At 32.3% G+C, this 25,376-nt stretch overlaps 1 long non-coding RNA gene across 1 annotated transcript; it reads left to right on the top strand.

Moving 5' to 3' along the window:
• LOC136272124 (uncharacterized) lies at positions 1–25,216 on the top strand. The gene is made up of 4 exons (XR_010710046.1): positions 1–113; positions 242–299; positions 508–653; positions 24,866–25,216. It is a non-coding gene; the product is annotated as an uncharacterized lncRNA (long non-coding RNA).
• Positions 25,217–25,376: the final 160 nt, after the last annotated feature.

Raw genomic sequence — 25,376 nt, 5'->3', positions numbered from 1 at the left:
AGGCATGTGCTTGTTTTTTAACAAACCCCTTTCTGTCGTGGATGTCTTCATATGTCAAAATTTTTCTTCTGGATGCCCAAACTCTTTTTATTTTAGCGATGAAATTTATCAACGTAAGAATCTTTTATATTAGTTTCTATTACATGTAAAACATATACCGCAATAATTCGATAAAGCACACAAACTATTTTTATGTCGACTATTTTTGTTTTCTGATTATTGTTATCTAACATTTTTCTAGAACAAAGTTGTATAACTATTGGAAAGGGATGTTTTCTCGCTGAACCTAACTGCAACAGGTAAAAGTTTAACGTAGTACGTAGTCTTAGTTAGGTATGCAAAAACATGAATGTCTGGTACTTTTAATCATAGTTTTAAATGAGAGAATCATCCATTCGATTTTTTAAAAGTATTGTTTCGATTATTTTAATTGGAATCAATGATATAGAATATCATGGCATGTTTTAAACAAAAAAGGATTTGATTTCCGTTTATTTTTACAAAAAGGTATCTATTTGCTCAAACGTATGACACACCATCAAGACACAACACAAAAGAAAAAACGAGGTTCAATTTGTGGATACCAGCTGGAGCGGTTTTATTTTGCTGGTTGCTTGCAATGGTATTAGCAGTCGTTTTCGTAAAACGTGAACGTAAGTGTTTTTGTTTTTCATGTGTTTCAAAATTAAACAGGATGAGTTTAAGTTTGAAATATTGAACATAGACATCCAATATATAATTTTATTTATATAACGCGTATTGAATCGTGTAATTTATAGTTGTTCATTAGGGCTTACTTTAAACAAGAGGCAAATAGGCCTTAACGGTTACCTGATAACCATAGCCCATACACAAACATGTATGCAATCAATTAAGATTCATTCTGAAGGAGAAAAATTATATTAATGTAATGAAGACCATCTCCCTGTCCGAAATCTTTTAAATTGAACAATGAAAGCTATAACTTTAGCAAAAACTTAACGATCATAATAGAGTGCATGACCTGACATTGGAAAGTGCAACACTGTGATAGAAAATAATTTTCCGAAAATGTGTTAACATCCACGATTGGTTTTATGCGTATGTTTTCATAGTTAAACTATAGCTAGGTGGCTAGTATTCATGTTTTATTTAAAACAACTTCCCGTCCCCTATCCCAAAGGGCAAACAGAAACTCTCCTATCCCAAAAGGCAAACAAAATCTCTCCCTTTGGGAATTGAAACAAAACAAAAAAAAGTGTTAAACGCCACGAATGCCCCAGCATGACTGTGACCAAAATTTCAAATGCCAAATTTAGTATAACATTTTTTTGATTGCAGAATAAGATATACATCCCTGAACATTTCTCATTTTCTTTTAAGTTTCAGAGGCTTAACTCTTTCAAAAACATTGAATTGTAATCAAGTTCAAACTTGTGCAGTGTTTCCTAATAAATTCGCCTTATATGAATTATAAACTTTACATTTGCATCACTTCTAAAGAAATTAGAGAGCGGATTTCCTATTTTTTTCTAAGTTCAAGAGGCATTCCTCTGTCAAAATCCATTGGACCAAAACTACATGTAAATACAAACTTAATCTGTATATTTTTGTTAATAACCTTTCTATGAAATGTCAGCTTAATATATGCATCCCTTCAAAAGTCAAAGAGCAAAAACGAGAATCTCTCATTTTTTTATCTAAGTTTAAGAGGCACAACTCTGTCAAAAATCATTAGACAAAAACCAAATTAGAACTCAACCTGTACGAGGGTTGTTCGGAAATTATTGAGACATTTTCTCTTATTCTTTTAGTAAAAAAGATAAACCCTTGAAATGTCACCATAACGTTAATCAGGATATAGATTATCAAGGTGAAAAGTTTCTTGTCCATTGCATGAATAGATCATTCCTGGTAAGCTGACCAACGTGCCTTCGTCAAGTGACCCGGCGCAACCGCAAACTTTTCGCAACGTCATTTTAACGCTTCTTATTGCTCCTGTGTTTTAAACACCTTACAAACGAACGGAAATAAGAATTATTTTTTATTTCTCATCTTTTGTTTTCATTTCAACATGTTTTCATTTACATTTCCTCTCATTCTTGTTATTTTTAGGGGATGAATCGAGTTATTTTTCCCGAAAGTCTAATTACTGTGAATGTCTCTTTCTGTCATTTTTTTAAAATATATATTTTAGAACTGTTTACAACAGTTAGTGTGTCAAATGTACCTGATAATTAATCCCTTTGGCCTAATTCTAGTTAAACAATCGGTGAAAAAATATGATGAACTGAAGCTTCATACCTTGTCTTGTCATCGTGTAGTTTTTTTTTTAGCAATTGATTGGCCTTAAAATGTCTTCTGATGAGATTTCCACTGGTTTGACGGTTTTCAATGCGCCGCCTTGACGTCAAAATTCAATGTAAAGTCGTTGTCAGATTTCTATTGTTTGGTAAATATATGTGTACCATATCCGTATTTCAACTCGAACATCAGTGAAACTTAATCAAAAGTTAGTCGCAAAGAATAGCAAAATGAACATATTTAATTTGATTTCTTTTATCATTAACTGTAATTCTACAGAAACTTATAAAGTAGATGTTTAAGTTGTTAAATCTCCGAGTTCATGGCTGCGCCGGGTACCCCGACCACCGATTTGTTTATCTACCGTCGTAAACAAAATATTAAATATTCTTTAAATATTACTTTGTTTTGTTATTTTTTGGCGTTTCTTCAGTGTCGATGCCAATTATCACCAAAATTCGTCAATTAGAAAAGAAAATATTCGAGTTGTCTCAATAATTTCCGAACAACCCTCGTATATTCATTTAAATACATCCATATATCAAAGTTCAGTTGAATGTGTGCAACAGATGTTGAGACGATGGTCAGAAAGTGAATTTACCTTTTGTTTAAAGTTCAAGAGGGATAACTCAGTTAAAAATCATCGGATCAGAACCAAATTTAACTCAGCCTGTACATTTATTAGTTACATGTATCCATGCATTATAATTAGGTTGAATATGTGCAACGGATTTTGAGATAATGATCGGAAAGTGAATGATGACGGAATGACAGAAGGACTGAATGACGGGAAAAGGCTACCTCTATATGTCAGAGCCATTTTATGGCGAGGGTTTAAAAACATCCTTTAAAGCTATAATATACCACTCACTACTCCGGTCCCAGCTTTTGAATATTTAATCCTCATTACATTTAAACACCATCTGGCATTTATACTGTTATATTTGCCTATATAGATCTAAATTGAAAGCTTAGCAAAGGGTCAGCGGTAATTGCCTCTGGTTCTGATTTCAAAATTCAAAAAAACCTTTAAGTTTTTACCAACTTAAAAAGGCAAAAATGATATTAATCCAAATCAATGAGAGTTAGCATCAAAATATACACTTACAATGAAATAATATTGAATCATTACGTAAAGAGTGAATATATTTATTGGAGTCTTCCTTAGAATAAACATAGAAATTAAGTTTTGACAAACGTTAAATAATTGAAATTAGGCAATTTGTTTTTTGAATGCACGATTTTACTTTTGATGGATAGACGCTTGCGAAGCACGACCTCTGGTGAGACAATTGGATGAAACTTTCCAGAACAGGGTATCTAAAAACGCGGGTTGACTAATTAACGTCATGGCGAAAAGCGTAAGACGAGTTCATCGTGCATGACGGGCAGATACCCTGGATCGGATATTTATCGTCCATTAAAAAAATGATGAATAAAATGAATTAAATTGAAATGATTTTATAGTTGATGGAAAGAACTTTCCAAGCGGGTATACTTATTAACGTCATGGCGAAAGGTGAAGGGCGAGTTAACCATCGAGCAGATACTTTATATATTACAACTTTGGATTAAATAATACAAATAGATATGCATTGTTGCAACCACTATTGAAATAAAACCATTATTGATATAAATTATTTCAATAGTGGTTGAGAATGTATTTCATTAGAAAAACCACTTTGTAACCATTATTGAATTACAACTACTATTGAAGTTATTCTTTCAATATTGGTTTGGGATGTATTTCATTAGAAGAATCACTTTGTAACCACTATTTAAATACAATTACTATTGAAATAATTATTTAAATAGTAGTTGGGGATGTTTTTCATTAAAAGAATTACTGTATAGACAAAATTGAAGTGCAACTAGTATCAAATTTATTTTTTTAATCGTTAATGGAAGTGAATGTCTTTACAAATATTACTTTGTAATCACTATTGTAACACATTTGGAAAGAAAGAAGTCGTAAATCAGTTTTGCAAACTAGTTTGAAATACAAGAAATTTAACGAACAATTTCAAATACACAATAAAGGTATTAAATTTCACGGTCATAATAAGAGTATAAGACTATGTAAGTAGACTATGAAATTAATGTACTTATGTTAGGATTTTCACTGCTGAGCAGAAATGACTAATCATCGAAGATTAACATTTAGAATTGTTTTCATATTTTTCTTTACCATTCTCTTTCAATATGGATATCATGATCTATGAAAATTCTAAATTATTTGTACAAGAGTAAACATCTTGTAAATTGCCAGAACTTCTATTCAAATAATAAATAATGAAATTTACTCCCAACTATTATTTGAAAAAAAAATTGTTTGATTTCAATTGCAGCTACACATTGATTCTTATAATGAGAAACACACAGAACCGCCATTAAAACAACATTTTTCAAAAAAGATTATTATAATGAAAAACAATATAAAATATGTTAATGGTATTTGTAATTCTTTCTTATAATAAACGTCATAACAAGCACTACTGAAGTACTTTTTTTCAATAGTGCCCATAATAAAATGCATCACCAACTACTATTAAAATAATATATTTCAATAGTGGTCGTAATGAATCCCCAACCACTATTGAAATTATTTATCTCAATAGGGATATTTATCAAAAAAATTATAGATAAATAAATACTTCATTTACAGTAGTTTGAAAAGAAGTTCTAGCAACTTACAAGGTGTTCACTCTTGTACAAATAATTCACAATATTCATAGAACATGATATGTTTAAAGAAAGAGAAAGGTCAAGAAAAAAATATTAAAACAGAGTTATATGTTAATCTGCGAAAAAATGGTTATTTCTGCACAACAGTGAAAATCCTAACATAAGTATATTAATTGCATGGTCTCGATTATAATTATTGTAAACAATACAAGTTTATTAAATTGTAATTGCGCATTTGAAATTGTTTGTTAAATAAGTGTTTCTAAAATAGGTTACAAAAGGTAGCTAAACACAGTTTTGTAGAAAATTCAGGGGGCTTTTCTCGGGGAAAAAGCATGATAGATAGGGATTTTCCTGCTATTTTTATGCGGTATAGATGAAAATCGATTTTTTGAAATTCTCAGTTGCATAATATAGAGGTTTATATTTTGAATACATGAAAAAATTATGTAGAAAAATTAAAAAAAATTAATTTTTGTAGACTGTAAAACAAAAGGAGGTAGCTCCAAAAATCTCCGGATTTTACACATATAAAAAACGCTGCTGCGTGCACTGTTGCAACCACTATTGAAATAAATTACTTCAATAGTGGTTGGGAGTGTGTTTCATTAGAAGAATCACTTTGCAACTACTATTGAAAAAAAAAGAAACAAACACTATTGAAGCAATTATTTAAATAGCAGTTGAGGATGTATTTCATTTAAACAGTCATTTGCAAACACTATTAATCATTTCAACAGCGTTTGGCAATGTATTTCATTATTAGAATAACTTTACAGACACTATTGAAGTACAACAACTATTAAAATTATTTTTCATTCGTAGTTGGTTTTGAACTTCTTCATAAATTGTACTTTGTAATCACTGTTGCAACACATTTAGAAAGAAAGAAGTTGTGGGTGCAAAACACAAAACGTATATAAAACGTTATAAGGACATTCTTAAATGAGGGAGGGGCAAAACTGTCCCGTATAAAATTAAATTGTAAAAACGTGTTACATATATACCTATATATCAATAAAAAGAAAAAAATCGTAAATTTTGTAAATATTTAAGGATAATGCAACTAAATGCTGTGATTTTTTTGGCACTCAAAACATGAGGAAATTAGACAAAACGATGCCTACAGATGCAGTACACCCATGCATTATACCCCCCCCCCCCCCAACAGCAGAATGCCAATTAATCCGCAGTTTTATTTTCTGTGCTTTGTCAAGAGCAAGTCTTTAGGTATCGTTTTATAGTATCTTCAGGGTACATGTTCCATCTTTTAAAAAAGCTATATTACCTGCTATATATAATATAGATTTTATAACAAACAAAAGACATATTTATTAACTTCATTGTTACCTTTAAATAATTAAAAAGTAGAATCAGTGCACAGATGTTCCAGACAACACAAACAAACGAATTAGTTCGCTTTGTTTACATTTTTGTCAAGGGAAATAACTGCCCAAAATCATTATTTTTGATGAAAAAAATATATTTTTCAATCCTCGATTAAATATTGCATATACGCCAATTTTTGAGTAGAAAAGAACAATTAAGACAATATAATACTCTATTCATGATGCTTATAACATATTCATATGATTTGACTTAAGTCTGCTATGTAGGTAACTAAAGATTTTCTCAAATTGAGTTAAAAATACAATTAAGATTTTTTTTTGAGAAATGCAAATATTTGAGATTTTTCAAATTAAAAAAAAAACTCAAATATATGAGATATAACTCAGATTGAAGTCTGGGATTTGACTTCAGTTTTTTCTTTTTAAATTGGAGTCAGGTCCTCAGTCCCAATAAACACCTCTGCACGGCTCCAGGGCTAAGGTAGAAAGGCGCTGATTTGTACTCAGCTTTAATTAAGCTCTAATATTCAATAATACCGAGCCCGACGTAAATATCACATTCCTCCCAATCATGTGGGGAAAAAAGTATTTTACAAGAAACATAAAATACAAGTAAGTTTTCAGGGATGAATTACCATCTTTAATTTTTCGTTTAAGGTAGCTTAAAGATGCTTAAACACCATCATTAAGCCATTTTTAAGGACATCTTATTGGTTCTCATAACAACCTTTTATAAATACTTTGCTCATTTTACCAACAAACAAGTGTTAAATTTAAGATAAATTAAACACCTGTGATTAATGGATAAATGTACTGAGCCTTTATGCCAAATATTTATTTTAAAAAAACACAGCCGTGCCTCTGGAAAAAGTTTAAACCGCTGCTTTGCGAGTTTACACATGCTTCCATTTTCTTTGTGTATATCTAATTAAAATCTATTGTTTGTTCGACCTCAGAAATGCCCTGAAACTAACACAGAATATACGCAACAGGTTTGTGTTTTGTCTAGACGCACGGTTATTTTTTTTTAATTAAATACTGGCATAAATGTTCAATATTTTTCTCAATTGATCACAATCGATTAAATTGTCAAAAGAATAATACTATTTGTTTGTAAAGTAAGCAAAATATTGATTAAAGATTGTTTTGTTTAAGAAAAATGTCTTAAAGGTGGCTTAAAGAACTTTGGAACTTTGGGACCAATACGTTTTCCTTATAGGTGGCGTAAAGATGGTCTTTATGTTTATTTAAGCTCCTTTAAGACATCTTTACGCTCTCTTTAAGCCATCGTTAAGCACCTTTAAGCCATTTTAAGCACCATATTTAGCTTAAAGGTTGCTTAAAGATCGTCTTCTCTTAGCTACCTTTGAGCATTTTTAAGGTACCTTTATGGAGAACGTAAAGATGGTTATTCATCCTGTATCTGACCGTTATCTTACTTAACCAGACTACGCCCTGACAGGCCAGTTAAACTAAGTTTACATTTTGCAATTGTTTTGGTAAGTTGGTTCTTTGGATTTATTTACAAAATGAAAGGACTACCATCAGGCTATTTTACATTTGCTCTGTAGGGAGAAAGCGACGCGTTCAATGTGATTTGTGGGCCATGTCTATCAAAGCGTTTGATTGGATTAGGACTGTTTAATGCCAAATACCATGTCCGCAATTTTCAGGGTTTTTTTAACTGGTCAATATTTTCCTGTTGTTTTGAGGCCTTGATTTCTAAGCTTTCGTGATTCGTGTTTTGCTTTGACATTTCAAAAGAAACCTGTCTGTGGTAATAGGCCTTGCTGGTGCCATAAACAGCTTGCTAGTTTTAATCATGTCAAAGTCTTATGGATGTTTTTAGGATGACCTGATCTACAACTTTCCTACCTGACTCACTTTAGCCATCTATTGTTTGAAATCAACCCTTTGTGCAAATTCTTTTAGAGATATGTCTTCATAAAGTTTTATAAACTGAATCATTAATTCTTGCAGATATAAGATTGTCCTTGGTGTACGAGGGTTGTTCGGAAATTATTGAGACATTTTCTCTTATTCTTATAGTAAAAAAGATGAACTCTTGAAATTTTACCAAAACGTAAATCAGGATAGAGTTTATCAATGTGAAAAGTTTCTTGTTCATGGCATGAATAGATCATTCCTAGCAAGCTGACCAACGTGCCTTCGTCCTGTAACCCGGCGCAACTGCAAACTTTTCGCGACGTCATTCTAACGCTTCTTCTTGCTCCCGTGTTTTAAACACCTTACAAACGAACTGAAATAAGAATTATTCTTTATTTCTCATCTTTTGTTTTAATTTCAAGATGTCATCATTGACATTTTCTCTCATTCTTGTTTTTTTTTAGAGAAAAAATCGAGTTATTTTTACCCAAAAGTCTAATTACTGTGAATGTCTCCTGCAGTCATTTTTTTTTTTTTTTTTTTTTTACATATTTTAGAACTGTTGAGAACAGTTAGTGTGTCAAAAGTTGTTTATTAATCCCTTTGGCCTAATTCTGGTTAAACAATCAGTGAAAAAAAAATATGACGAACTGAAGTTCTATACCCTGTCTTGTCATCGTTTAGTTTTTACGCAATTGCGTGGCTTTAAAAGGTCTTCTTCTGAGATTTCCACCAGTTTAATGGTTTTCGTTGCGCCGCCTTGACGTCAAAATTCAATGTAAAGTCGTTGTCAGATTTTTATTGTTTGGTAAATAAATGTGTACCATATCCGTATTTCAACTCGAACATCAGTGAAACTTAATCAACAGTTAGTCGCAAAGAATAGCAAAATGAACATATTTAATTTGATTTCTTTTATCATTAACTGTAATTCTACGGACACTTATAAAGTAGATGTATAAGTGTATTTAATCGCCGAGTTCAAGGCTGCGCCGGGTACCCCGACCACCGACTTGTTTATCCAATGTCGTAAACAAAATATTAAATATTTTTTAAATATTACTTTGTTTTATTATTTGTTGTTGTTTCCTCAGTGTCTATGCCAATTTTCACCAAAATTTGTCACTTAGAAAAGAAAATATTCGAGTTGTCTCAATAATTTCCGAACAACCCTCGTAAGGTCACCTGAAGCGAAGGTTCAATTGAGCTTTTCTGATCACCTATTGTCTGTCATTCGTATGTCCGCCCGTCTGTCCGTCTGTAAACTTTTAACATTATTGACTTCTTCTCTAAAACCACTTGGCCAGATTTAACCAAACTTAGTAAAAAGCCTTTTTTAAAAGGCAGATAATTGCGAAACAGTGAGTATAGGGTGTGTGCCCTTAAAATCTTCTTCTCAAGAACCATTGCAACAGAAATTCCAAAATTTACGCAAAAATATAGCGGAGGTTCTAAATTGTACAAAAATGGTACCCCCCGGATAAATACAACGGCCAAAGGTGGGGTTCAAAGTTTAACAAAGAAACACGTAGCAAAAATATTCAAAAATCTTCTCAAGAACCGCTGCACCAAAAATGCAAATATTTACACAAAAGTTTGTATATAATCCTAATCATCAGTCTAAAACTGGGGCCCAGGGCAGGGTTCAAAGTTTAACTTAGAAATATATACGTAAAATGCTTAAAATCTTCTTGCGAACCACTGCACCTTAATGCATATATTTACACAAAAAGCTTGTATATATGTAGTGAAGATTCTGAATTGTAAAAAGCGTGACCCCCGAAACCAAAACTAGGGCCCAGGACAGGGCTCAAAGTTAAACATAGAAATACGTAGGACAAATGTTGAAAAATCTTCTTCTCAAGAACTTGCTGCTCCCGAAATGCCAATATTTATTTAAAAGGTTGTATATATAGAGAAGTCTCTAAATTGTATATTCGTGATTTGACACCCGGACCAAAACGGGGGCCCGAGGCGGGGTTCAAAGTTTAACGTGGAAATACGTCGGACAATTTTAAAATATCGTCTTCTTAAGAACCACGGCACCACAAATGCAAATATTTATATAAAATCTTGTATATATAGTAAAGAATCTAAATTGTAAGAATTAGGACCCCCAGACTAAAACTAGGACCCAGGGTAGGGTTTAAAGTTTGACATAGATATCTGTAAAAAAATGTTTGAAAATCTTCTTCTCAAGAACTGCTGCCCAGAAATGCCAATGTTTATATAAAAGTGTGTATATATAGTGAAGATTCTAAATTGTAAAAATCGTTACCCCGGACCACAACTGGGGCTCCAGGCAGGGTTTAAAGTCTAACGTAGAAATACGTAGAAAAATGTTTCAAAATAGTCTTCTTAAGAAGAAAACTTGTATATATATAATATAGTGAAGATTCTAAATTGTAAAAATTGTGACCTCCGGACCAAAGCTTGGGGCCCCAGGCGGGGTTCAAAGTTCATCATACGTAGCAAAAATGTTTAAAAATCTTTCTCAAGAACCGTTGCAGCAGAAATGCTAATATTTACACAAAAGCTTGTACATGAAAATATATAAAGTAAAGACTCTATATTGTTAATATCATTACCCCCAGACCAAAACTGGGGCCCAGGGCAGGGTTAAAAGTTTAATAAAGAAATAAGTAGGAAAAATGTTGAAAAATCTTCTTCTAAAATACTGCTGCTCCAGAAATGCCAATATGTATATAAAAGCTTGTATAAATAATGGATATTCTAAATTGTAAAAATTGTGACCTAACTCCCGGACCAAAACTGTTTAACGTGTAAATACGTCGAAAATAATGTTTAAAAATCGTCTTTATTCTCAAGAACCACTGCACCAAAAATGAATATATTTACACAAAAGCTTGTATATATAGTTAAGATTCTACATGTACATGTTAAAAATTGTGACCCCCGGACCAAAACTTGGGGCACCAGTCAGGGTTCAAAGTTTATCATAAAAATACGTAGCAAACATGTTGAAAAATCCTCTTAAGAACCGCTGCAACAGACATGTCAATAATTATGCAGAAGTTTGTACATGTACGAGGGTTGTCCCAAAATAGCGTAGACAAGTGGTGTTATTCAGTTAATCGAAGACAAAGGAAGATGAAATTTGTGTCACAAAGGGTACAAGAAATTTGCATTCAAATAATGTTTTAAAATCGAATATTGTTTGAGATTAAATTAGTGAAATGAAAGCATGTTAGATCAGAAAATCGACATGCGGCGCAATGTCTAAAACAAAAAGTTAAAAACAACATAATGAATTGAAAATTGGGCGGAAAAGTACTTTTCGAATAAAAAAAATCAAATAAAACATACACTGATATTTGATAATACTTCTATCATTTACTCAGAAAATGTTTTGGCTATAACAAAACCTTTAAATATTTTATAGCGCGTTTTGTGACAAGTTGAAAAGTTTACTAGTAATAAAATGACGTTGTCAGCGTTTAAGGCGGCGCAGCATTAACTGAAACAATTTTGTAAAGACCATGAAATAAATCCTAAGCGGCTTTGGAAGTAAATGAATTTAACAAAATCGATGAGAAATGCGTTTTATGAATAAGTAGTTAAACAACATTCAAAATATTTGAACAAGTATGATGACATAAGTGGAAAAACGAAACCCCGAACGATATCAATGGACGTCAAAATGTTGAACGACACATTTCGGTAAGACGGACGTTAGACAACAAGTAATACAGGACAAGTTTGGAGCCGACAGATCGTTTGTACTTAAAAAAATATTTTAAAAAAAAACAAAACTAGAAATATATATTGAATGTACATGTTGGGTACATGTTTAAAGATATTATTTTTTCTAAGACATTTTCGGAAATAAAACGTAAATGTTATCGTAAACGATGTGGAGGGTTTAGGAACAACGTAAAACTGGTAATTGTCGACGTCGCTCATTGCGGCGCCTGACAATACTTGTTGTTACTAATTATTCATTTTCTCGAGAAATAAATAAAGTACAGATTTGAACTTTTCAGCATTGTTTGCCAAAGGGTCATTGAAGAAAACATAGAAGTCTAATGGAATTGCAGTGAACAGATTATAAATTATGTGTCTTTTCTACATTATTTTGGGACAACCCTCGTATATATAGTTAAGATTTTAAATTTTTAAAATTGTGCCCCCTTGACAAAGACCCAGGCGGGGTTCAAATTATAAACTATAGAAGAAACATTTTTAAAAATGTTCTCAAGAACTTCAATGCAACAGTTTAGGATTGTACTACATGTATACATACATACTTGGCTATTGTAGATTTTAAATTGTTAAAATCGTGACCCCGAGCTGATACTGGGGCACCAAGAGGGGCTCAAATTTAACAAAAAATATTAAGGAAACATGTTAAAAAATGTTCTTTTCGAGAACTGCAATGTCACAGTTGTAAGGTTACTATGCAAGGATCCTCAAAGCGTGAAAGTTCTAAATTATAAAAGTCGTGACCCCAAGAATAATACTGGGGCCCCAGGTTAAAAGTAAACATAAATATATATAGGGAACATGTTAGAAAATCTGCTCAACACCTACAGTGCAACAGTTTGTGGGCTTACTATGCAAACATCCATGGCTATTGAAGATTCTAAATTGTTAAAATCGTTACCCCCGGACTAATACTGGGGCCCCAAGTGGGACCCAAAGTTTAGCATAGCGGTATATAGGGAAAATAGTTTTAAACATCTTCCTCTCGATAACTACAATGCTACAATTTGTGAGATCACTATGCATGCAACCTTGGATAATGTAGATTTAATATTGTTAGCTCACTTGAGCTGAAAGCTTATGTGGGCTTTTCTGATTATATGTTGTTTGTCTTCCACTTGTCCTTCCGTCTGTAAACGTTTACATTTTGAACTTCTTCTCTAAAACCACTTGACCAATTTCAACCAAATTTGACACAGAGCATCCTTATCAGAATAAAAATTGAGGAATTAAAAGGCCAAATTATATTTAAAACGGAAAAAACCTCAAAACTGTTTAAAAAAAAAGGTGCATTTTTAAAAACCCACTTTTCATAACTACTGAATCAATCCTAACGTAATTTAGCATAAGTCATCCTCATGGAAAGGAAATTATAAAGTGCAAAAATTAAGGGCTAATTATGTTCTAAATTTGAGCTAATTACGAAAACTATAATAAAGGGGGTCAATCAAGTTATAAGTTTAGGTTTGTTTTTCCTTGTCTCCAAAACGAGGTTCTTTGTTTGAAGCAATCATTTTGGATGCATGCTATGAATCTGACAAATATCAATTTGTTTGTTGTGCAACAGTTCACGTGCAGAGATAATCTTTGAAACATGGAAAATATATTGGTGCCGATTTTGTAAAGTAAATTGAGGTAAAATATTTCAACGTGTGTCATTTTCACTTTTGATGTTGGTTTAAGCTTGATTTGATTTTCGTTTCATTTTGCTTTTTTTACTTGGTGAACAATCGCCTGTATTTGCAATTTGTGCGAATCGAATCAAATATAGACTTCAGGAACTCAGTCTTTTGATTATTTACCTGCGGAAATGAGCAAAATTTAATGCATTAACATCATACTAAAAGACAATTCATTCAATTGGTATTTCTGTATGATCTCTAAGCAATCGTTAGGTTGCAATAATGAATAAACAATGTGTTTTGTTAAAATGCTTAGCATTTTCTCGAGTCTATTCAGTTTAAACAGACATTATTTTCGTTGGTGGGGATATGTAGGTATATGTATCATTAAAAAATGTTTACTTTCTTTGATTTAGTGCATTTTACAATTTTCTATTTACTAACCATAGTTGAGTGCGAAGGGAATAATTAAAACATCCGAAATATATTTGTGTCGTTTATGTGAAGTAAATTGAGGTTAAATATTTCAATGCTTAGACATTTCATTTGTGACGGTGGTTTTAGCTTTTTAGTTCTTTTAATTTTAACTTGAGAGAAACCATCGTTTTTTTTTTTACACGAAGACCGGTAAATCAGACAGCTGATTTTTTACGTGAACCTATGCAAAATCTAATGCACTATCAACAAAATATTATAAAATACTATTCATTATGTTTTACATGTAATTCGGTACGATCTCTACGTAATAGTTGATTAATGCAACATGTTTTAATAAGAGGCTCAGCAATTCTAATCTAAACGGATAATATTCTCGCTGCTAGAAATATCTAAGTAATATATATGATGCAAAATAAATTGTGTGTTTTCCTTTTTGAGTGCATTTTTCTCTTGTTTTAATGTCTACAAGTTACTATTTACTAACCTGAGGGTCAAGCTTCGAGTCATAAGCAAGATACAAAGCTTTGCGCACAATGCTACTGTATGTTTGTACACAAATCTGAGGCCATGCTGTAGTTTGTTTATATTTTAAATGCAGCTATGATAACAATTATTTAATACCAAGTTTAAAAATCTTATGTTAAATGTATTAAACTCAGGTGAACAAAAACATGACTCAAATCAAGCCATGTATTTTGCTTATAAATCTACGACTGACGCTGAAATTTTGATTGATCAATAGAAATGTCTTTCTAAACGGATGATATGCTTTAACTACTTTCTTGTGCCCCTTCTTAAAAGATGTATTTCATAAAATCTACATAAATTTTTATAAACACAAGTAGAAAAAACGACGTTTTTTAAAAAGTTTCCATAGTCCTGAAACATTATTATTAGGATAAAAGCATTATCGTTGTTCTTTAAAAATTATTACAACGGAAAATCATTTTTGTAGACATTTGTTGTTGTTTTATTTAGATGAAAATAATGGGTGGGCTTTAATACAATAGAGTGACATGCCTGCCAATACATTGATTTGAATTATAGCTCTTTAACATATGTGACAACATTTTTCAGTTAAGTTTATTCATTAGTCAAGTGAGTAAGGATATGAAACTTCATACGAAATTTATTTATGCCCGGTAAATGACAATCTTTTATAATGAAGAAGGCCAATTAAATTTCTTAATGTTTTTATTTTGAGGAATTGAGCGCATTCATTCTCGTGAATTGAGCTACACTTTTCTTCTTATCACATATAAATTACAATAACTAGTGGGTAGTGGAGGGTGAAAATGTATCTTTATGCTGTCATGTACTTTAATCGTTTTATAAAGTGATAGGGGGGCTAAAACAAATGGTACTGGAAGATAACCGTGCACACCAACTGAAAATTTAGTTACATGTATTTTTATTGGATATCATCTTATATTCGGTAAAAATAATATTCCATAAAGGTAAATATGTCAAAGATTAGGTATATGAAGAAATAAGTGTAAAATTTGGATATCATTTTTGGTTATTAATAATCATCCGATGGGCCATATGGCACATATCCTTTGAACGCCCATATAAAGCAAGTGTTGCTCAGGTGAGCGATGTGGTCCATTGGGCCTCTTGTTAACATATCGCGTGACAACTTTTTTCCAATCAAAGGTTTTCAACAATAAAGTACGTAAGGTTATAAAACGTCACACGAGTTTATGCCAGGTAAACAACAATCGTTTAAGGGAAGACCATTCAAGTTTTGTTGGCTGTGGTCTAAGCGACTTTTGCCACAGAGTTAAAACACTGTGTACTGGTTTTCTGGCGATCTGTTGTCCTTCAGTCTTTGTTAACTTTCAGATATGAGATAACATTTATAAAAATGAAATGTATCTCATTGGCCTGGTATATTCATAGAGCTGAGCATCTTAAATAAACACAAAAAAATATTCACTAAGATGTAATTTTTTTTTAAAAAAATCTTATTAATGCTCAGCAAATAAAAATTACGCTTTTAAGTTCGTTTTTCCTTTCACAAATATCAAATACACTACACAAAAAACAATGCAGGTAAATGGTAACCACCTTTATTATTAGTTTCATCATGTAAACTAGATATGTATTGCCTGACCTCTGAGACAAAAATTAATGAGATAAAATGTTGGCTTTTTCTAATTGTGTAGATTCAACTTGTTCAAATTATGATTATTGATTATATATGTTATATATGATTTATATATCGCAATATATTTTCATCCCCACCCCTCTTTAAAATATTGAATCGTACAATAGGAACTTATGGTACTTAACTTTGGTATATATATATACAATTTTGTTATCTTTAATTATTTAAAATGTTTTTAGTCAAGGTAGTTCGCCATCGTTGCTCACGGGAGCGATGTAATCAATAGGCCCACGTTAAACTAGTGACCCCCTGGAAAATAATGAGGACCCAAGACAGATTCAAAGTATTATGGAAAATGTTTTAAAATCTTCTCGAGAAATGCAATGCTTTAATTTGTCAAACAAGAAGGCAAGTATTTAAAAAAGTGTAGATTCTAAATCATAAAAGCTGTGATCCTCGATCAAATACTGGGGCCTCACTTTAAACTTTTGAACGGGTTCAATGTTTAACATAAAATATAGAGGGTAATGTTTACTTCTGGAGAACAAAAGTTCTTCAATTTGTGAGATTACTATGCAAGAATCCTTAAATAATGTAGATTTTAAATTACTAGTAATAACGCTGTGACCACCGGAATAATATTTGGACCCAAGAGGGATTAAAGGTTTAACATAAAAATATATATGGTAAATGTTTAAAATTTTCTTCTCGAGAACTACAATGCTACGATTTGTGAGATTACGATGAACGCATAATAAGGTAGTGTAAATTCTAAAATTTTAAGCAAACCATAAACCATGGAACAATACTGGGGCCATAGAAAGAGGCTCAAAGTTTAAAATAGAATCAAAGTACTGAAGAACTGACGGGAGTTGATTTTGTCGATGTTTATTTATTTTAAAATCAATGATATGTTATTTTGCATGAAAAGTACATGTATACGTAGTTTCTGATTTGAATTACGCATATTTTTATAATATGAATTTTTGAACTTCTTCGACTAGAATGTCGAGAAACCTCCATATGAATCATGTTAAATAATATTTAAAGATAAAATTAATTCAATCAAACTATGTATCAGTGGTAGAAATATTTCTCGAAAATTGTATGGATCCAAGCAATATTGAACTCTAGTCTTGTTCAACCAAACGCTCGGCTGACACCGTAAATCTCCGACTAGGGTTTACGGAGACAGCCGAGCGTCGAGTTGAACGAGACTATATTGAACTCTGGCGTAGGAAACATACGACTACAAAAAATAGTTAAATTGTTCGTACCATTTAAAATCTGACTATTTTTAAGGTATTTGTAAAATAAGTTTCCTTGAAAAACAATGCTTTAGCATACATTACATCGAATTCATTAATTAATTTCAGGAACTAAGTCTTGTCAGGAGCAATGATTTGTGCTGAGGTCCAAACACTGTTTCACTTTCGGTTTGTCCGAGTGACTGCATAGGAGAGTTGATTAAAAATCAACTCCCAAAAAGCGTATGCTACAAAATAGAATGTTACAAGGAACTGTTGTTCACGTGATCGATGTGGCCCATTGGCCTCTAGTTAAATCTTCTTCTCATTTCCTTCTTAATGTGTCTGTCCGTTTCTTATGATATGTACTTAAGTTTGCATACATATTCTAAAGGTGACTCTTCTGAACATCTCATAGTCTTGTCTGCTTTCTTTTTCTTGCCCCAATCTTGTTTTTCAGCCAATCTTACAAACTGTATGATGAAAGTGTCTCAAATGACAGTACTATCCCCCGGAATGTGTGTAACTTTTTTTTATGTTTTCTGTGTCTGTGTTCATGGGTTTAATCTTCTGAACTACTGCTGGATGATGACCTTAAAGATGAGTCAGTAGAGGATGATGGTGAAGTATGTCGTGACTGTACTAGTGTTTTTACCCCTATTTGCACGATCATTTTATCTTTCTTTGAAATCGTGTAAGTTGTCTTGATATTTGTGTTCGACTTGTGCATGTTTTGGGGTGTAAATTCTATCTGCTGGAATTGCATCCAACAATTTTCCTTGTTTTCTGTGTTCGTCTAACTCATGTTCTACTCTCTCTCTCTCTCTCTCTCTCTCTCTCTCTCTCTCTCTCTCTCTCTCTCTCTCTCTCTCCACTATGATTACTTAAGTAAATTAATTTCCCACCTCTTTCATCTTTACAATCCAATTCAAATGCATCGTGACCTTATATCCAAATGAAACAAGACATTTTTTCCCCACTAAATCCATTTTTCCTTTGAGATATTTGTGTATTTGCCATTTATAATACCATCGACGTCATAACGGGAAACTAGTAATTTTGAAATGTTGAACTCCGGAGCAGTTTGCAAATCTATTGTGCCCGTTAGGGTGAGTTAACCATTATTCAGACACATATATTGGATCGCACGACTTTGGTTAAAAATATACCAATTAATATGTATGTGCTCATGTGTTGTTTCGTATATTCCAGAATTAGAACTAATAAACTTTACCATCATTAAAAATTTGACAATCACATTGCCAAAGAAATAGCATTGTATGCATCGTAAAATGCATTGACAATTGAGTTACAAAGATTTTACACAAAAGCATAATTCGAATGTGGTGCACTTGATTTTGAAGTTGTGAAAATGCACTTTCTGTCTTAAATAATTAGGAAGAAGTAAGTTTTGAAACAAAATTTAAAAAAAGCACCATGAATCATAATTAATGCCAGGGTCACTTTTTGCTCCATATATTCATTTCACCATGGATCGGACACAATTTAACCATGCATCAGACAATTTTGAATGTATGATTTTTTCTGATCATTAACATGATGGATGCCCATTCCATGTGATATACATTAAATGCATAGTAAAATTAAAATCATTAAAAATATTTTTAAGCAAACATTTTCCTCAGACCACTTAAAATTCGAGTTTTATGGATACTTCCGTTTTAATCTAAAGTTCCTGTAGGTGCTTGCACAGTTAATATAACCCCTCATGAGAAATATTCATTTTAGTCTAAATAACCGACCGTTGATTTACAAAAAATCTGAATAGCAATTGAATTAATTTATTTTCCGAACCTATGTTTCTTTGCATTTAACCAGAAAATGTTGTGTTTTTAATCTCTACTGTATAGCTGTTCGATGCTTAGTAATATTGTCAGACCCAAGGTGAAATAGTTCAACACTTTATTAATTGGCTTTATTTTCTTCGTTTTCACAATTTTACTTTTTTTTTCTCCAAAAGTTAAACAAAGGGAAAATCAATTACGTTTTAATTAAGTTATATCTATATTTTGACTATAATTGATGCGTGATCAAAGAAAAAAAATCCAAGGGTGTCTGATGCATGGTGAAATCACTCTATGATGTTTGGCCCATTAAAATCCCTCATTGGGAGACATGGAATTTAGAATTTTAATAGATGACTTTATTTCCTTTCTTTATATGTTTTTATTCAGTATCAGCAGAATTTTTTTTTAACATTAATAAATGCATTAACACTATATTATTACATGTATGTTGTCCCCGACAGAGAGTCAGAACCCTTACTTCGGGGGACATGACATTTATAATTTTTGTAGAAGGCTTCCTGGTCTACATAGATATGACTTCAGTTTCCCTTACAGCTGTGTGGGGAAGGAGATAAGATAATTCTGAAACATAATATGCATTACCACTATTAGTTCATTTTAGTCCTGTCCTAATGTCAAAACCCATACACCAGGGGACATAAAATGTACAATTTTAGTTGAGGACTTCCTGGTTAACATAATTATGAAGTCAGTTTTTCTTACAGTTGTGTGAGAGTAAAGAACAAGATATTCAAGCATCATATGCATCAACAGTATATGGTCATACCCCCACCCCCCACCCCCATCCCCTGATGGCCTGACAACTGGTTTTAGTTTTCCCCCCACAAGTGATGGAGTAAAGAAGAGGACTTAACACATTTTCATTACATGGCTTTATTAGCCCTTCCATACGGCCTAAACCCCAGGGGTTCCAGAGGTAATGAATTTTTTTTACAATTAAGGTACAAACCATGCAATTATTTTTTATCAAATATATTTGAAAGTGTAGAAGAAGATTTCTAAGATTTAATACATTTTTACTATATGGCCATATTGAACCCCACCCTAGAGCCCGAACGCCTGGCCATGAATTTCAATATTTTGGTAAAGGGCTTCTTTGACATCATAACCATGCATTCAGTTTTTTCCTCCCATATGTCGGAGTACAACAGAAGATTTGTTTTATTATTTCACTTTTCTTTGCATTTTACTTACCATAGAGATGCTTCACACCAAAAATGGTAACAATTGGTCTTGTGGTTTTTAAAAAGAAGTTAGAAATGTGAAATTGTTAATGCACGACGGATGACGACGGATGACGACGGACGAAGACTAATTGCAATAAGTCACCTGATTGAATCAAGTAACCTAAAATAGTAGGTCTATTAATAAAATGTATACCCTCAGCTTAATAATATAAATGGATAGGTTTATAACGGTTTTTGTTTAAATTCATACCAATTGTTTTGATAGGATTAATGTTCAAGAACGTCGTTTATCAGTATATAGTCACTTACTTCTTTTGATTTTCAAAGTTAGCGCAAACCAAAAATACGAGAAGTTGAGAACAGAGGACAAAAATGAATCAATGAAGAAAATCGTCCTCTGAAGACTATATATATATACATGTGTGTGTGTGTGTGTGTGTGGGACATGTCCTTTTCTTCAAACCGGCCTAAAAACGGTATACATTTTAACGTTAATTAACGTTAATTCAACAATGAATTGCAAATCCAAGAACCTGATTTACTACTTGACGTGCCCTACTTGTGGTGACAACTATATTGGGCAAACTGGAACCAAACTCGCAGATAGAGTGCGCGTCCAAAAGCAGCAGATTAGAGACCCATGTTTGAGGAACACACCATGCAGCTGCCATTTCGATACATGCGGAAACGGAATGTTCTTTATAAAGTAAAAGAAAACAATGAACAGTTGCGTAAAAGTAAAGAAAATATTTTTGTTAAATTGTTGAAACCAAAGTTAAATTCTTAATAGTATGTGTATTTTTAACACCTACGTATAATATCTCTTCAACTGTACATGTATAATATGTTTTACGGTGCGACCGTTGGGGCGAGCACATCATGTGATCAAACAATGAATTATAATAAATTAAGAAAATAAAATTAACAACGTGAAATTTGAATGCCAAAAAATAAAACATACCTATTTTTCAGTAAATTTTCATTATTCATTGTTTATAAGATTTGTTATAATTTATTTATTTATATGTAGAACAATAGTTTAATCTCAGATACAATGTTGTTAAATAATAAAGATTTTAATATATAAATATTCATTGCACTGCATTTCCTCTTTTAAAGTGATTGTGATTATGATTGATTGATTGATTTCCCCCTTTTTTTGCAGTAGACATTTTTTCTTAAACTTACATATAAAACTTGACTCATCATAGAGCTCCCCCCATGCTAAATTTTTTTTTTCATTTTTGTCAATTTATACATAGAAAATCGACTTTACATGGATTTGCCCCTCCACTTAAAAAAAATAATTAATGTTTAATTTTATTTTTAATTTACGCTTAAAAATATTTGCTTATCATGTTAAAAGAACGCATGTAATAAATGGAAGTGAAAATAAAGAAACCATTGAACTGCTAAACAGCTGAAGGATTAGAATTTTCATGATTTATTTTCTTTTTGCTTGCAAAGATTTTTTGGATGAGGCTGCCATCCACCCCCTTTAAAAAGGCGCTGCTACGTATAACGTTACGTTTCCGGAAATTACCGTAATTATAGTGAATAAAATATTTGTGAGCATTCATCCAAATTAGTGCAATTTACAACTGTTTCCTGTATCTGAAGAAATGTCCTTATTCGTCAGCTGTTCTTTATCTTAGCCTTTGCAAGATTTTGAGAGGATTTTGGTCATTTCAGAAGATTTACAATAACTTCAATTAGAGTAATTTCCCCTTATCAGTGCTTATTGTGACGTCAAAGCTGACGTTGGTTAAGTGTCGTCTTACTCTTTAAAACTCCCCTGAGAAATAAAAGTATCCGAAGTATACTGTTTTATTTACTTAAAAAGCATGATGTTCTCAAAATGACACATCTTATAAGCTTTTCAAAGGTTTTACTTTGATTCTCGGGAGAACGTGATGTTGGAACGTGAGGTTGGAAACCATTGGTACTATGAATTGTGGGTCAAAATTTACTGACTCCGAAAAAATATATCGGATCAATGTGTAAACGTTTGTGACGTCACACGATTATTTTTGATTGAAAGTGTACTGAGGTGAACATTAGAGGTAACATTGACTGTATGTCGCTTACATCGTTATTGTTTATACTGTCTAAATTTGTCTTGCTGATTCTCGTGAGAGTGTGAAGTGATAAAAATTGCCATGATTACAGGGAACTACTGGGACGATTAAAACGATGCATTACTGGTCCGATTTACTGACGCCAAAAAAATCCGTTGAATGAATGTGCAACTATAGTCCGAATTTTCTATTCACACACGCCTTGCCGGTAGAGCTCGCTTCGCGCCGGCGCTGCGCGCCGGCGAGCTGCGCTCGCTATAATTATGTACAAGAGACACTGGATTTCTTTCATTATAATTGTGTTAAGTGCACTGTATAAATGTTTTGATGTCATTATGTTTTGACGACATAATCATGACTTCACAATTTGTTTTGTATAACGTTGCCTAACTAATATCCTGAGATTGACGTCATAATGTTTTTGATTACCTTGTTTAACCACTTCTGTGCAACAGGGCCGGTTTCGTGCCGATCACACAGTTGCGTAGAGTGTCACGGGGCCGATTTTTGGCCGATTTCAACATAAGATATTTTTTATCTTTTATGGTTTTAAAGGTAACAGTAATGAACTGTTTGCATATTTGAAATATTATATACGAGGGTAAATCAAAAAATACGAAGACAATATAATATGGCTGTCTATCTTATATTTTTCATGAAGGTCATACTTGACAGACTATATTGTGCACCAACACTTATGTTATTGATATGCGAAGTTTTAGTCCATTTGATAAAACGGTATTTTGTTTCACCTTTTAAAAAAATGTTTTGTCACCACGGCGCACGATAACGTTTAAAACATACGTCAAGATTACCACGCACAGTTTATAGAAATACCCAATCTTTATATCACGCTTAGTCTCTTGTGCATTTCTCCTTACAATTTAAAATTGCACTAAACTTCTTAACATCTTATTTACACATATTTGTTCGAGAATCATAAGTTAGTTCTTTAAAGTGTTCATTTTCTAACCGTGTATCTCTTAGTTAAAGTAAGGATAACCCTGAACGTCGGTTGGCGTTACTTATTTTTTTTACCAAATATTTACTGATATTCTACACTCTTTCGGACGGTTTGATATTAAAAAAACAATTACCACCACCCCAACACAATTTATTATAGTTAAACACAAACTTGCAAATCATTGTTGACTTATTTTTTGCACCATTCAGCATTTTCACAGCTTGTATCGACCTGTTCCTGAGTTAAATCCATTATGTTTTTACTTCTCGTTGTGCCGTGACGACCGGCTACGTCGATGTTTTTAGTCAATTCTAAAAAGGACTATCTGTTTTTGTTACTAATATCTGTTCGACAAAACAATAAATCCCATCATTATTTGGAACATAGGATACCATGACTGTACTTAATTTGAGGTTTCAATATTATTTGGTTTTAAGCCCGATTTAAAGTGATATTACTTTCAACATTATATTATTCATTGTTGACATAACACAAATTTTGACCATGCGCCATGACCTATATAGTTGCATGTTGACATAAATAAGTTGCATGTCGACATAAAAAGGTAGCATCTTGGATGTCACAGGTGAGCGATATTTGAGATTTTTTGAGATTTTGTATAATTCTTATCTGATTGCAATTTTCTTGCATGTCAACATAATTATGTTGCATGTTGACATAATTATCTTGCATGTCAACATATTTATCTTGCATGTCGACATATTTGATAGAAAAATAACTTGCACACACAGGGGCAGAGATATGCCACCATAGGTATGACAAAAGTCCTCGTATTTTTTTTATTGACCCTCCTATTTCATTTTTGTGGATTATATATATTTTTTTCATTTAACAGAAAAAATATTTTATGTCCATATATCCTACATGTAATATTTGTTTAAAAAATTGCAACACAAATGAACATTTAACATTTTAAAAACCATGTTTTTTTCACCCGTGAAACAATTTATGATGGTATCATGCAAGAATTCTAGTTAGGCAAATTGTTTGGATCACCATATCACATAAAAACACGACTCATTTTTTTCCACTGTGTTCGGCAAATACTTGTATCACAAATAACTATATTTTGCAGTGCATGACACCAAACAGCAGAGTATGCCAGCACGCACATGTAATTATGGCGTCATGTACTTAAAATGACGGCATTTTAAATCAGTTTCTGTGTCTATTTGTTTCATCAATTATTATTCTAACGTTATTTTCAGTGCAAAGAATTACATTTTTAAAGTCGTTTATCTTTTTTTCAATTATTCAATACTGCTATTAGCAAAAACTCGTTCGTTTCATAATCAGAGCATACATGTAACATGGAACAGACAGGCTTTATGTGTAATGCTAATCTTTTAAATGCGTCACAATCTACTTAACATTCATTTTCATATTTACATCTTCCAAGCATAGTTTCTTCTATTTCTCACGGAAACGTATAGTTAATTCAGAGCTCTATAGAAACAGCCAGAACGATATCTACACGCCCCGTTTATCGAGTGGTCAAACCTACATCGACTGAAACTGACAGGACTTAAATATACACGCTCTGTTTATGGATTGGTCAAAACCTACAGCGACCTTAGAGAAATCACTGACTGCACGAAATTATCATGATGAAATCAGACTCAAATTCCCATGAGAGACGATTTGTTAAGTCGCGTGCGCGGACTATCTCGTATGGTGACAGGCGGTTGACTTGGCCAGTTCTACAGTGTGGAACATCCTTCCCCAAAATCTTTGATATGAGGGAAATTTTATTCGTTTTAAAAAAAATAGTGAAAACTTTATTCGTTTTAAAAAAAAATAGTGAAAACTTTATTCGTTTTAAAAATATATTGAAAACTCGTGTATTTAGCAAGGCTTATCCAGACTATTTTTTAAAAGTATTTACACAATTTAAACTTTATTTTTTCTAGTACAGAGACAGCACAGCGTTGATTTGTACATGTAAACAAAAAT

Source organism: Magallana gigas, chromosome 10, assembly GCF_963853765.1.
Source record: "Magallana gigas chromosome 10, xbMagGiga1.1, whole genome shotgun sequence".
Lineage (NCBI taxonomy): Eukaryota > Metazoa > Mollusca > Bivalvia > Ostreida > Ostreidae > Magallana > Magallana gigas.
Note: the sequence above shows the minus strand (reverse complement) of the source record. Positions and strands in the feature narration are given on the sequence as shown.